We start from the raw sequence: 14,521 nt of genomic DNA on the forward strand, positions 1-14,521 counted from the left end.
AGTAATGTCACAGTCCTCGTCTGCACCTGTCTGTCCTTGTCTGCACTACACTTCCCAGAATCCTCCTTTTCTCCACACCTGAACTCACTCCCTCACTTACCAGCCTGTTCCTCGTTATCATCATCTGTGTCACCTGTCTTCACATCATTATGGTTCATTTGTCTCTGTATTTAGTTTCTTCTGTTCAGTCTGTCTTTGTCGGTTCTCGTCTATGTTAACTGGTGTTTGCATCCGCTCTGTCTGCCTGTACCTGTTTGTTGTTTTGATTTATAGTAAAGTTTATTGTTTATTTGAATTCCTCGTCTCCTCGTGCTTCCTGCCATACACCACCCGTGACAACTACTATATTTGCAGTGCATACAGTATACAAATTATTCACCTTAAGTTGCGATTACTATACTTTTTTACATATTTCATTACACATTTTTATTGTGTTATAACATACTACTTTTCTGTAACTGCATGCTTTCTATGCTGTGTTCTTCATTTTTTTTATGTAGTGTTCATTGAATGATCTGTAGTGTTTATATATTGACTAATGTGTGTATGATCTGAAAGCAATGTATGATTTTGCGCTCAGATAAAAAGGTTTTTGTGGCTATTGTTGGATTTTGCCAGAAGAGTCAGATGTTCTCTGAACGCAGTTGAATATTTGGTTTTGTGTTTAAGGTTTTGACAAAGTGGGTGATGGTTTTGAGACATGTATTTTAGTAATTCAGAAAAACTATAATATATTTTTCCTGTGAATGCAAAGCTAAAGTTTCAGCATCATTACTCCAGTCTTCAGTGTCACATGATCCTTCAGAAATCATAATATGCTAATTTGGTGCTCAAAAACATTTCTTATTATTTTCAATGTTGAAAAAAAGTTAACTGCTTAAATACTGCTTAATATTTTTGTGGTAACCATGATACATTTTTCTAGGATTCTTTGATGAATAGAACGTTCAAAAGACTACCTTTTTTTAATAGAAAACTATTGAAACATTTTTAATGTCTTTACAGTCACCTTTGAGTTTAATACATTATTGTGAATAACAAGTATTCATTCCTAAAATTTAGAACATTTCAAAGATGTATATGATTGATAATGTATTGTAAAGTTAAATGTTTGTTCACATAACATGTTTCTCAGATGACTTAAGAGTTGTACAGTGCAGTTGCCCAGAACAAGTTTTATTACACAATCTATAGCTTCACTTTTGTGCAAAATAATTTAACAGGCATTACTATTCATAATTACACAGTTCAGATGACATACACTGAAATGTGGTTTTTAAATTACACTGAATGTATTTATATCTCACAGGAGTGTAACTAATAATACTAAAATTCTAGCAGTAGCTCACTTTGACACATCCAATTTATCAGTTAAGGCTATGATGAGTTGCACTAAAAGATAAGTGACAGGCTGGTAACAAAATACATATAATCTAGTTTTATTTGGTGTGAGTATTCACTGCTCTGACCATTTTATATTTACACAGTTTAGCATGGTTTATTGCTTTAGCCCATACCTCATTACTGCTTGTGTTATGTGTTCAGACTAGACTAATAGAGATGGATGAGGTTTACAGCACTGAGAAGAAACATCTGCCCAGAGAATTATTCTGAATTAAACAGATAAACCGATAAACATGCAACTTAGTGACTGAGCCAGAGGTACTATCCAGCTGTTTCTGACTATGCCTCTAAGCAAAATGCCTTCAGGGGCTTGAGTCTTATGCTGTGATGTACAGTATGTTGCCACATTCATTCAGCTCTTAGTCAGGTTTCAGACATAGTGACATGACAACTCATCTCCCAAATAGGGCGAGCCCTCTGTGTATGTGTCTATTGCCCTGGGTGACAACAATCAAACAAGAACCTCAAGCGGGACGGCATAATCGGTTACATCTGGACCTCACTTGTGATCATCAAAGGTGGATACAAAAGAGATGTTTGTGTCCCAGTAGAGTATCCCTCAAACCTCACATGCATCTTCTCTCATTTTTGAAATCGGGTGGATTAATGTAACCTGCGCTTTACTTGCATTAGTTGGACTAACCAATAGAGGCAGAAATGCCTGTAACAAGGGTGTCATAGGGTGGTTGAGGATCAGTGTGACTAGAATCACTAGATCCCTATGCTGTATTCAGCACTGGAGATGTACCACAGGCATTGATTGTATTCTCTTCTTCTGAGCTGCTGTTCAGCCTCGGGGTCTCCTCAGTATTGAAAAGAAAGCGCAGGAACAACAACCAGCCCACACTTCTCAAAGATTGAGCTTAAAAAAAAAAGATTGCTTCACTGCAATATGTTTTTTGTAACCTACCAGGTCCACCAAAAACACACAGTCCAGCCTTCCAATGGGAGAACTTGAAATTTGTCAGCTTCTAAAATAAAATATTTAACCCAATGCATGACAAAAAAAGGCTCCCTTTCTAGAAAAATGGCACAAAAAGGTATAAAAAGTGAAATTTTAATCAAATCATTATAAACAGTATTATAAACAAATGTTTAAATGTATCAATGATACCAATTTGTTCACTTGTACATATACAATCTACATATACTTGTACATACAATTCATTATAATTCAGATTTTACAGTAAAATATAAATTTTACAGATAATGACACCAGTACAAGTCAAACATTTGTACATACCTCTCTACTCGTACTCTACCATTACGATAGTTTTGAATAGTCCTAAAAATCAAAATTATATTATTATATCTTGCATTCTTTAAGGGACAGTGCCAGCTCCTCAGCTGGGGTGAGGGGAGGGGGAGGTGGACCCCCACCTGTTTTACTGGCCTCAGCCTTCTTTCTATTGGCTACATAGAAAACTAAATTACATTTAATACTAAATTACATGGCGTCAGTAACAAGTTTAGTAAGTTTAGAAAATATTACCTTGCTGGAGAATGTTTTTGTGTTTCATTTTGACTTGGCTTACACTTCTTCTGGCTCCAGAAGGATTACACCTGATAAAACAAGAAGCCAACATATAACTAGCCAATTATGTGCATTACTACTGTAATATTAATAAATGTATGGAGGCCAACAAGTAAATACTTGTCTATTTTTACTACATGCCCCCAAAGAATTTTTGCGTCACAAATTATAAATGGGGTATTTTCCCATATGTTTGTGACTCACAAGGGGAAAATACCCCATTTATAATTTTCTAAACTCACGCATTTACTCTGTCCATTATTATTTGCCAAGCCAACTTTCTTTTGCTGATGCAGCAGTATTGCTTTTGTTTTTGTTATAATGGGCTTATAGTCTTCATAAGCAAGCATTAAAACCTCCAACTCAGTTTCAACGAAGTATCGTATGTACCTCGCTTTTTTTCTCCCTTGGTTTCCATGGTGACTCCTGAAATCGGCGATCCATTGAAAATGTCTTTATGTACTCGCCGTGCGCGCGCATTAACTCTGGGTTACCAATAGGAGGTTGATTAAACTAACTCAACACAGGTGTTTTGGAACCGACATACCCAGAGTAAGCAAGTTTGGGGTAAACCAACCAAGAGTTCAAGGTTTATCTGACGGTAAGTTAACCTTGCTTTCTGGAATACACCCCAGATGACTATCATTCTGTTGCGTGGAGCTGAACTGATGATGGCACGGCTTGATCTCTGGTTGACCAATCAGCGGAAAGGGCCGTTTCATTCCCGCCCATGTAAAGATCGAATAGTGAAGCCGTTTATTAATTTTGGATTAATTGTTTTTCCATTTGGCGGATTAGGACAAAGTGTGATGAAAACAAAGATAAAAATATTAAAAAACTATGCAAGATTTCTTTATTTCTGTTAATGGGAAAAATTGAATATGTGATAAATGAGCGGTTTCATCGTTAATGTAGTTAAGGCCACGCCTCAACTAATCAGCTCGTTCCCCGTCTGTATATTTACACTGAACCCACCTTCATCGCACCGTTTGTCTCAATTTCTCGACATGGATCCCGAGCTGCAGATCAACCCCTCTGACTCCGAAGACGATTTATTCCGAATTGCTCCTCCGTCACAGAGAAGGTCTTCACAACAACCCTAGGTAGGGGTGGGAATATCTAGGCACCTCACGATTCGATTGGATTACGATTCACAGGCCTGCGATTCGATGCTAAAGCGATTATCGATTATCTGAATCTTTTTGTGTATGTGTGAATTAGGGGTGGGAATCTCTAGGCACCTCACGATTCGATTGGATTACGATTCACAGGCCTGCGATACGATGCTAAAGCGATTATCGATTATCTGAATCTTTTTGTGTATGTGTGAATATACTTTGCTTTAAAAGTACAAACTAATGACCCATAAAGAATTAAAGTACAATATATTTTATTAACATTGCAAAGAACCAACAGGAAAATAAATGTATGCCTGAACTAGCACTATACTTGTAGTAAATTAATAATATAACAACAACAGGTGTTCTGACGATTCATGCTACCCATCGAGATGTGCTACTTACTGGTTATGCGCATGTGCAGACTCATTTTTTTTGACAGGTCAAAGATGAATATTTGATGATAATTTTTACTTTTCACACCGTTTTAAAAATAAAAACAATACATTATACTGTACTCTTAACTTCGAATTTTATTATAATTTTATTTCATATAATAATATCATTTTTATATATTATATTATAACTATAATTATAAGTATAATTATAACATCTTGTTATATAAAATGTGATAATTGCTAGTTCATTTAAAATATCAAAATATGCTCCCATACACTTACCCTGATTCAAATGAAATAACGATGTCATAATATTGTGAGATTTACACCATTATGGAAACAATAGAGAATGAATCAACATTATCTGTGATCGATTCGCGCGCGCTTGGTTAGCATTTTTCGACAAGGCAGCAGAAATTGTCTGAACACCGGTACACCCCAGAGCCATAGAGAGAAACGGCTCTGGTACAGCCGAGTGTTTTTCCTCCTCTGGGTGGAAACGTGTCATATGGCTTCTCATATTTGTCGTGTTGCCGAAATATTTTAGTTTTATTCTACAAAGCTTACAACTAGTGTGGCTCTTGTCCAGCTCCTTTCCCCCTTCAACTTCATAGAAGCCAAAATATTTCCACACGTCAGCTTTTAACGAGGAGGGTGTTTGGATTTCGCACTCAGCCATCGCGTCTCTGTTATGTGCACACGCCACAGACAGACTGTCCGGGCACTGCACTTCCGCGCTTCAGAGTTCCGTCTTTTGCGTTCCGTCAATATTACGTCATTATAAATAGACTACATATCTAAAAAAAATATATATATATATTTTTTTTTAAATCAATTTTTGACATTTGTGAATCGATTCAGAATCGTCCACGTCCGCATCGCGATGCATCTAAGAATCGATTTTTTCCCCCACCCCTATCCCTAGGCAGCCAAAATTCACACCGGCTGCGTTCTGCCATGGAAATCCCTCAGCTCCGTGGGCATTCACATCATAGTTCATCATCGAAGATTTCTCCAACCCCGACTCAACTTCAAGATCCCTCTCCTCCGCAAACGAGAACTACCATCAACCATCACCACAGGCACGAAAGCCGGTGCGATCGCTCTCCTCGTCAACCACGTCATCATTCATCAAACCATTCTCAGTGCACTTATGTCTCCCAGACCAGAGACTAACATTAGGAATTGGACCGTGGGTCATCTTCAGCGACCTCTTAAGGATAAAGGCATCCACTTCAGGCGATCTAACAATAAATCAAGATTATTTCAGCTTTACACAACATCCACTAACACTTCAACCATAAAATTCCGACCCTCCAACGCTCCCATTCGCCTCCATTCACATGCGATCCACTAATCGTGACTCAAGACGTCAGCACACTGCCTCCACAACGGCCTCAGCCAGCAGTATCTGCACCACCTAGTGGAGACCAAGTACTACTACCTTCAACATCCACCCCTTCTACCTCAGACTTATGCCATTTTATGACATCTTTCCTTGCATAATAACGCTCACAAACAGCTCCAAATCCTCACGGACATTCATCCCTTCATCAATTCACCGGCCCTCCCCAGTCTCTTCAGCCTTACGTCTTCAGATTTTATCAGGTAACTACACTGATCTAGCCCAGCTTCTCCAACATAAATATCAACCAGCACAGAGAGCTGCAAACCAGTCAAGGCCTAATGCAGTTCAGCCATCCATAAAACTCTTGTTCAAAATACCTTACTCCCACCGAATTTGCTTTAGCTTTCTCGATTTACAGAGATATAATTTGTTCCTTCTATCCCGATCGAAAAACTGAGTTAGACAACTACCTATCAATCATCTTAGACATGGCCGTGCGTTTCGGAGGAACAGGCTTCTACAACTACCACTTCCTTTTCGCCATCCAAGTAGCAGGTCGGTTACAGCAGTTCAATCAGGGGACATACTGGGGCACTCTTGATGCAGAACTCTACTGTCGGATCTTCGCAGCACGCACTTCAATGTTCTGCGAACTATGCGGGCACCATAACATCCAGCCTCAGCATGCACCATCACACCCTCTCAATCCCAACCTTCTTCATCACGCAAAACATCCGTATTCAATAGATTATCCACAACAGCCCCACCTCCTCCTCTAATTCCAAAACCCCTCAACATACACCCCACAGCCAATGTTCCACTTCCTAAAGGCATTGACAAAAGAGGACGAACGATCCTCTACTAGGGAGGCAGAATGGTATGCAACAACTTTCACCATCTCGGCTGCTCTCTTTCTAACTGCAGATTCCTTCACACCTGCTCCTTCTGCGGAGGCGCTCACTCAAGAGCCTCTTGCCCCCACAACCCAACTGCTCTATCCGACTGACTATTAAAGTATCTCGGCACACCAGTCAAGGTAACAGCATTAGCCACTGCCTTACTAGACCACTCTGACAGAGAGTTTGTAGAATTCCTTATCAATGGATTAAAAAACGGCCTCCCTTTTTCTCCCTTTCGCATCAGTCCCATTGGAATCACCACCAGAAAACACTCCGGGAAAAAGAGATTAATCATCAACCTCTCCTCCCCCATGGCACACATATTCCTAATATCAATAGCATCATTCCAGCCCCAGACTTCTCCATGAAATACGCTTCCAAGCCATCACTCTCATTCGCAAGGTAGGCCACGGAGCATGGCTCTCAAAAGCAGACATCACCAGTGCTTTCAAAGTCATGCCCATTCACCCAGAATTCTGGCTTTTCTTCTGCATATTCTGGAAAGGAGATTATTATTTTTCAGTGAGCCTCACTTTCGGCTACAGAAGTAGCCCCAAAATCTTCGACTCCCTCTCGGAGGCTTTATGTTGGATTCTCATGAATAACCACAGGCTTCCCTACGTCCTCCACCTCCTTGACGACTTCCTCATCATCACACTTACATCCGCACCTCCACACGCAGGACTTTCTACCCTCGTTAAAGTGTTTTCCGAATGAGGCTAAGCCTTTCAAAAGAAAAGACCTTAGGGCCATGCACCTCCATTGAGTTTTTAGGCATCACCCTAGATTCCATCTCCTTCCAAGCATCTCTACCTCCCGAAGAAATACAACGCATTTAATTGCTCCTATCGAACTATCTTCTAGCAGACAGGTGCACAAAGCAACAGCTGCTAGCCCTCCTTGGCTACCTTAACTACGCCATCAGAATAATTCCCCTACCAAAAGCAGCAACAATCCCCTCTCTACATGACAAAGTCACCTTGGATGAAGCCTGCAAAATGGAAATGCGCCTCTGGCAGCAATTTCTGTCTTCATGGAATGGCATATTCTTCTTTTTTAACGACTGCGTCACACAGCCAGAAGACATTCAGCTGTACACAGATGCAGCGCCTTTCACCTGATTCGGTGGCTACTACAGTGGCCGCTGGTTCGCTTACGAATGGCCACCAGAGTTCAGCTGTCTAATTCAGCAGCCAAACCTTCCCTCGTCCGCACTGAACAAAATGTATCCCTTCATCATAGCAGCCATCCTTTGGGGGTACGAATGGTCCAGACATTCCATACTCATCCACTCAGACAACTCAGCAGTAGTTGAAATCATAAATAAAGGCAGATCCCGTTCCCCGGCTATCATGCAATTAGTCCGCAGACTGACACTAATATCGGCGCAACGCCAGTTTATCATCCGAGCAGCACACGCTCCAGGACACCACAATAGCATAGCTGACTCATTGTCTCGTTTTTCTTTTCAGAAGTTCAGAATCATTGCTCCAGAATCAGACATCCATCCGACACCAGTTCCACCGTTTTCAGCCACCATCTTCAACTAAATCCACAGCTGGAAGACCTTTCATACGCTTCACGAGAAGCTATCCTCAGCCTCACTCAGAATACCCTCTCTGCTTACCTGACTGGTTGGAACTGTTTTAAGGCTTACCACTCCTTTTACCAAATATCATTTCCTCTAATGAACGTTTGGTCCATCTGCAACTTTGTTACTCATGCCCATTCCTACTAAAACATCAAGGCATCCTCCATTCAGACTTACCTATCTGGAATCAACTTTATCTACAAACTCGCCACTGGCGACCAATGCCACTCCATTTCTAACTCTCACGTATCTATGCTCATTAGAGGTCTACGAAAACAAGAACCAGTCCTCTCCATTAAATGCTTTCCCTTAACCTCTGACCTCCTGAGCCAATGCATCCACACATTACGTTCCGGCTACTTGAGCCCTTTGATCGACCAAACATTAGAATGCATGTTCTTTCTTGCATTCTTTGGCTTCCTGAGATGCTCAGAATTTGACCCGTCGACTTCAGTCTTCAATCCAGCCATTCACCCCAGCCTCTCAGACATCACCGCTCATACGCCAGATTCTCTGATATATACCCTAAAGAGAAGCAAAACTGACCAATTCGGAGAGTCATTTCCAATCAACATTTTTCACCTCAACTGCTTCCTCAGTCTTTTTGAGGCACTTTCGGAATACGTTCTTTCCAGATACACCAACCATTGATCTCCACAAGAACCACTTTTCTGGCAGAAAACAAAAAAATGGCCAAGAGATTGTGGATTAACAAACACTTCCAAAATATTGTCAGCACCTCCGGCATATCTCCGAACATTACTCCATACATTCCTTCCAGATCGGAGCAGCCACCATGGCCGCCAGCATGGGCATCTCGGACGAGACAATCAGAGTCCTAGGCTGCTGGTCATCTGAAGCGTATCACTTATATCTACATAATAATCTTAACGATCTCCATCAAGCTCAAGCCCGCATCGGCTCATCCAAACCTTTGGGGGTCTGCGAAGTTGTGGCGTGGTCCTTGTTAGTGAAATGTAGTTAACAAGTTAACTGAAGTTCAGGAGAAAGGCCACGCCTCAACTAATCAGCTCGTTCCCCATCTGTATATTTACACTGAACCCACCTTCACCGGACAGTTTGTCTCAGTTTCTCGACCCCACCCACTCCTCCCCTTCCAACTCATCCATCCATCCCACTACCCCCCGACATCTCATTTTACCTCCACTCTTCTGTGGTTTACATCTGACCTTATCATCAACTAAGACAAAAAAATCTCTTTGGACCGACAAGAGTTTCTTTATCATCTGTTCTACTTGTCTGGGCTTTAATCCAAATTTTCCATTAGAAATATGGCCTAGGTGCTTTGAGTAGTAGCATAGCTACAGCCTGCTGTTTACTTGACTTCATCATTCATATTTATTTTTATTAGAGGATTTAAACTTAGATATCTTCTAATTGTTTGCCATGAACATTTTTGGGGAATATACATGACCTTCGGTAGAAACTGCTTTTTCAGGTTTTGTATGGTCTGTAGCTGAGAATAGCACTGATAAGGCCACAGATTGGAGACAGGAGCAGAAGCACAAATATTTACATATTAGAAGGAATCAGAATTGCAGAAGGAGGAGGGTGAAGAAGGAAAGGGCAGGAGGGAGCCCACATGGGATCATATATTAGTCAAAATTACTTGTGCTTGTTTGTTGCGAGAGAGAACTAGAATGAGAGAAGGAATAAAGATGTAGTGAGAACGGGAGAAAAGAAAAATGGGAGTTGTGATTAAATGAAGAAAATCTATTACACTACAAGTAGCGTTCATTGTTTGATGACTTGAAACCAAATACAACACTGAAGAGGAGAGAAATAAAGCAAAAGAGTTTGAAGGAAGATACACAGAGTCTGTGGTTTCAGGCCGTGGTGGAGGCATGTATTTTTAAATAAACATGAACATGAAATATTAAAAAGAGAAAAAGTGTGCAAAGGGAATATTGTGACAAATGAAAGGGGGCATGAGGTTCTCACAGTGATTTTGCCACCAGTGAAGGTCTGTGAGTGCTGACAAGGCTTTGGTCCTGGTGAGGGGTGGTAGCTTCCCTGTGGCCACGGTGAGAGTCATGGAGCCCACTGGCCACAACATGTGCTTCTCAGTCCAGAGTGTGGGTTTATTGGCTAATCTTTGTGGTGGAGGAGATGTGGTGCGATTTACACTAATGCTCAAATGCTTGGGGTAAGATATTTTCGTTTTTTATAAATATTAACCCTATGATGGTCTTCGGGGTCTGTTGGACCCCAAATGACTTTTGCTCAAATTAAAAAAAAATGTTCTCTTTGTCCAAATGGTTTGAAACTTTCTACGGCTCTCAACACTTTCTAGATCTACAACAAAAACAATTTATGATATCTGTTTATGATAGAATTTTTTATGATATCTGTTTTTATGTTGGCGTGACAAAAATAGTCACACTCGTGGTCTTCGGGGTCTATTGGACCCCGCAATCAAAATAGTCAAAATAACATCATCAAAATCAGAAACAACGTAGAACACATAGACAGAAATGACAGAAATAACGTGGCACACTTCCAACAATGCAAAAAACATCCACAATCCAAAATTATCATGCTCACCACAGGCGCACACACACACACAAACACACACATAAAGAGGAATACATTTATGCAGGAATACATACAGACTATAAAACTGTTCTCTCATCATTTTTGTAAAATTAAATAATCTAAAATGCAGAACCACCAGAAAAATAAATTGGTAACACTTAGACGCATTGAACACACACACACACACACACACACACACACACACACACACACACACACACACACACACACACACACACACACACACACACACACACACACACACACACACACACACTACACACACAGAAATACATTTGTAAGGCTATAAAAAGTCTTATAATTTGTCAAATAAAATCATACAAAATGAAGAACCACCTCAAAAATAAATTGGTGACACTGTACACATAAAAATAAAAATAAAATGTACACACACACACACCCTGTGTTTGCTCAAACCCTGTCTGCAGGTTTGGCACTTCACTGTTGTTGTTGTTTTTGTGTGTGCTGTGTTTTTTCAGTACAAAAAATGAAAAATTTTGACAAATTATTTTATTTTTGTAATAATTGTGATTTTATAATATTTTGATATGAATCCAACTGAATCCAACTTTAGAAACTATATCTTTAAGTAATTCAAATAGCAAATAGCATATAATGGAGCTCTATAGCCATCTAGTGGTTAAAGTGATTTATTACAAATTTTAACCTGTATTTTCCAAAAAAAATGGGCAAAAATCTTACATTAAACCTTGTAAAATTATCCATGGTATCCCCAGGAATGAAAGTTAGAAATCTGGGTCTTTTATAAAGTTTATTTAACATAAAATGCTGTTTTTTTTTTGTAAAAATCCTATTTAATTAAATATTTATTTATTTATAGAATTTTTTTAAAAATCATAAATTCTACAAAAACTGCACAAATGTTGAGTAAAAACATTAATGAACCGAGTAAAATTATATTTGTTAAAAAAAAAATATTGTTCGGTTACAAAATTAAATGTTGTTGTCTGGGGTCCAATAGACCCCGAAGACCACGAGTGTGACTTTTTTTTGAAGACCATCAGAGAGTTAACACAAAAATAAAAATAAAATATGTCTCATATGCCCACTATTTATTTGATCAAAAGTATTTAATCTATTTTTAGCAAATGCAATTTATTCCAGTGATGACAAAGCTGATTTTTTTTTAGCATTACCATTAACCCAGTGTCACATGAGCCTTGATACTAATATGCAGGTTTTTGTGCTCAAGAAACATTTATTATTATTATTATTATTATTATTATTATTATTATTATTATTATTATTATTATTATCAATGTTGAAAATAGTTACTATTAACAGTGTTTTCATTTTATTTGGCCTAATATTTTGTGTAAAATATGATTTTTTTTATTTCTTTCAGGACTTGGATAAATAAAACGATCTGCATTTGTTTCAAATATATATATTTTGTAATATTATAAATGTCTTTACTGTCTGTCACTTTAAATCAATTTAATGCACCCTTAAATGCACCATGAATAAAAATATCAATTTATCAATTTATTTATATAAAAAAAGACCCAAGACCTTTGAATGGGAGTGTACATTAGAGAAAAAAAAGAACAAATTCTGCCATCATTTTATCTCCAGCAATTACAATAGGTGATCGATATTTTGATTTGATTCAAGAGTTAATAACCATGGCCCGGTTCCCCGATAACGCTCACTCTTAGCGTGCTAAGAAAACTTGAAAGATATATCTTACCAAAGTTGTTTAGGTTCCTAAGTGTGTTCCCCGAAGTGTCCCATAGGGAGCTTCTTAGCACGCTGCCTCTTACGTTCGACGTTTCAAAGGCGCTGTCCCAAGTGAAGGTGCTGAATTAGTTGCTCAGGAATCGATTTTCCACTTCACGCGAAGGTGCATTACGGCGTTAAGAAAGACAACACGTTCTATGCAAATGAAACATTCCTCAAATTATTCCAGTAACATTTATTTTAACATAGTTTAAGTTATCAGTAAAATATAGACTATTAATTAAATTATCAAATTGTCAGTAATATGTTTACACGATATTTTGTGACGGGTAGACGAACCGGGTATCCCTCGCTAATCATCCACCCTCTTTATCCCGTTGTGCCACTTGTGCCGCTTCTTGGCATGGGTTTAAAGACTTTTAAAAAATTATGTAATACACTTTTATATTAATGGTAAGGTATGGGAGGAATTGCTGGAGTCCCAGGGTGCCTAGATCACACGGGAGTGTTGACTCAGCTCATCCGGGAAGCTCGTGAACACAAGGGAGACCTCACGGTACTGTGGTTAGACCTAGCCAATGCATATGGCTCTATCCCCCACAAGTTGGTCCAGACCACCATGACCAAGCAGCATGTGTCACATCATATTGCAGATCTGATCTTGGATTTTTACAACCATTTCAGGATGAGAATCTCTGCAGGAGGTGTGACATCAGATTGGCACAAATTAGAGGTGGAAATAATCACAGGCTGCACCATCTCTGTGATCCTATTCGCGGTGGCTATGAACATGATTGTCAAATCGGCAGAGCCTGAGTGTCGGGGGCCCCAAAGCAGAGGAGGGGTCCACCAACCGTCAATCAGAGCATTTATGGATGACCTGACAGTCACCACAGAGTCAGTGCCAGGAGGCGGTGGATACTCCAAGGGCTGGAAAAGCTCATCCAGTGGGCTCGGATGGAGTTCAAACCAGCCAAGTCCCGTTCGCTAGTGCTGAAGAAGGGCAAGGTCACAGACAGGTTCCATTTCAGCATCAAAGGAGCAAAGTTACCATCACTGTCTGAACAGCCGGTGAAAAGCTTGGGAAAGGTTTTTGACAGTAGCCTCAGAGACTTCGCATCAGTCCAGTTAACCTGTCAGGAGCTGGATAGCTGGTTAAGAGCAACAGACCGTTCTGGCCTTCCTGGCAAGTTTAAAGCGTGGATCTACCAACATGGATGTGGCGAGGGGGGCGTGGTTCAGTGAACTCTGTAGTGCGAGAGCAACGACGGAGCCGAGCGGTGAGTAAGTAGGTCAAGTGCAAAATGACGAACACCTGTCTCTGATTGCAGTAATTGGCGTGGGGAGACCACATAAAAGCCGGCTGGTGCAAGAGAGCAGAGAGAGAAGGACTGGGTACTCGTGCACGAGACGTGAGCTGGACGCTTGAAGTGGAAAGAGTGTTACCTGATATAGTGGAAAGAGTAATATATTTATAGTGGAAAGAGTGTTACCTGATATAGTGGAAAGAGTGATATTTTAAATAGTGGAAAGAGTAATATATTTATAGTGGAAAGAGTGTTCTCTGAACGGGAACGTGGTTTATGTTAGAGCGCGCACAGCGCATTTCTTCTGTTTCTCAACCAAATAAAAGTGTACGAGTCCCAGTCACGCCGACCCCTGTCTTCTTCCATCACACCAACACTGAACCTTCACTACAATGGTATATTGCCAAGAATACTCTGGCCGCTACTTGTGTATGAGGTTCCCATTTCCACGGCGGAGACCTTGGAAAGAACGGTCAGCAGCTGTCTCATGAGATGGTTAGGGTTGCCCAGGAGTCTCAATAACATCGCGCTCTATGGAAACACCACAAAGGCGGCCGAGGCAGCAACACCACTTGCTCAATCGCATTTGTTAGGGCAGGAGAACAGCCACAAGCAGGGAGGAAGGCAACAGCGGGAATCCTTGC

The sequence above is a fragment of the Siphateles boraxobius genome, unplaced genomic scaffold (genome assembly GCF_051911475.1).
Source record: "Siphateles boraxobius isolate OS27281-9 unplaced genomic scaffold, OSU_SipBor_1 130, whole genome shotgun sequence".
In the NCBI taxonomy this organism is placed as follows: domain Eukaryota; kingdom Metazoa; phylum Chordata; class Actinopteri; order Cypriniformes; family Leuciscidae; genus Siphateles; species Siphateles boraxobius.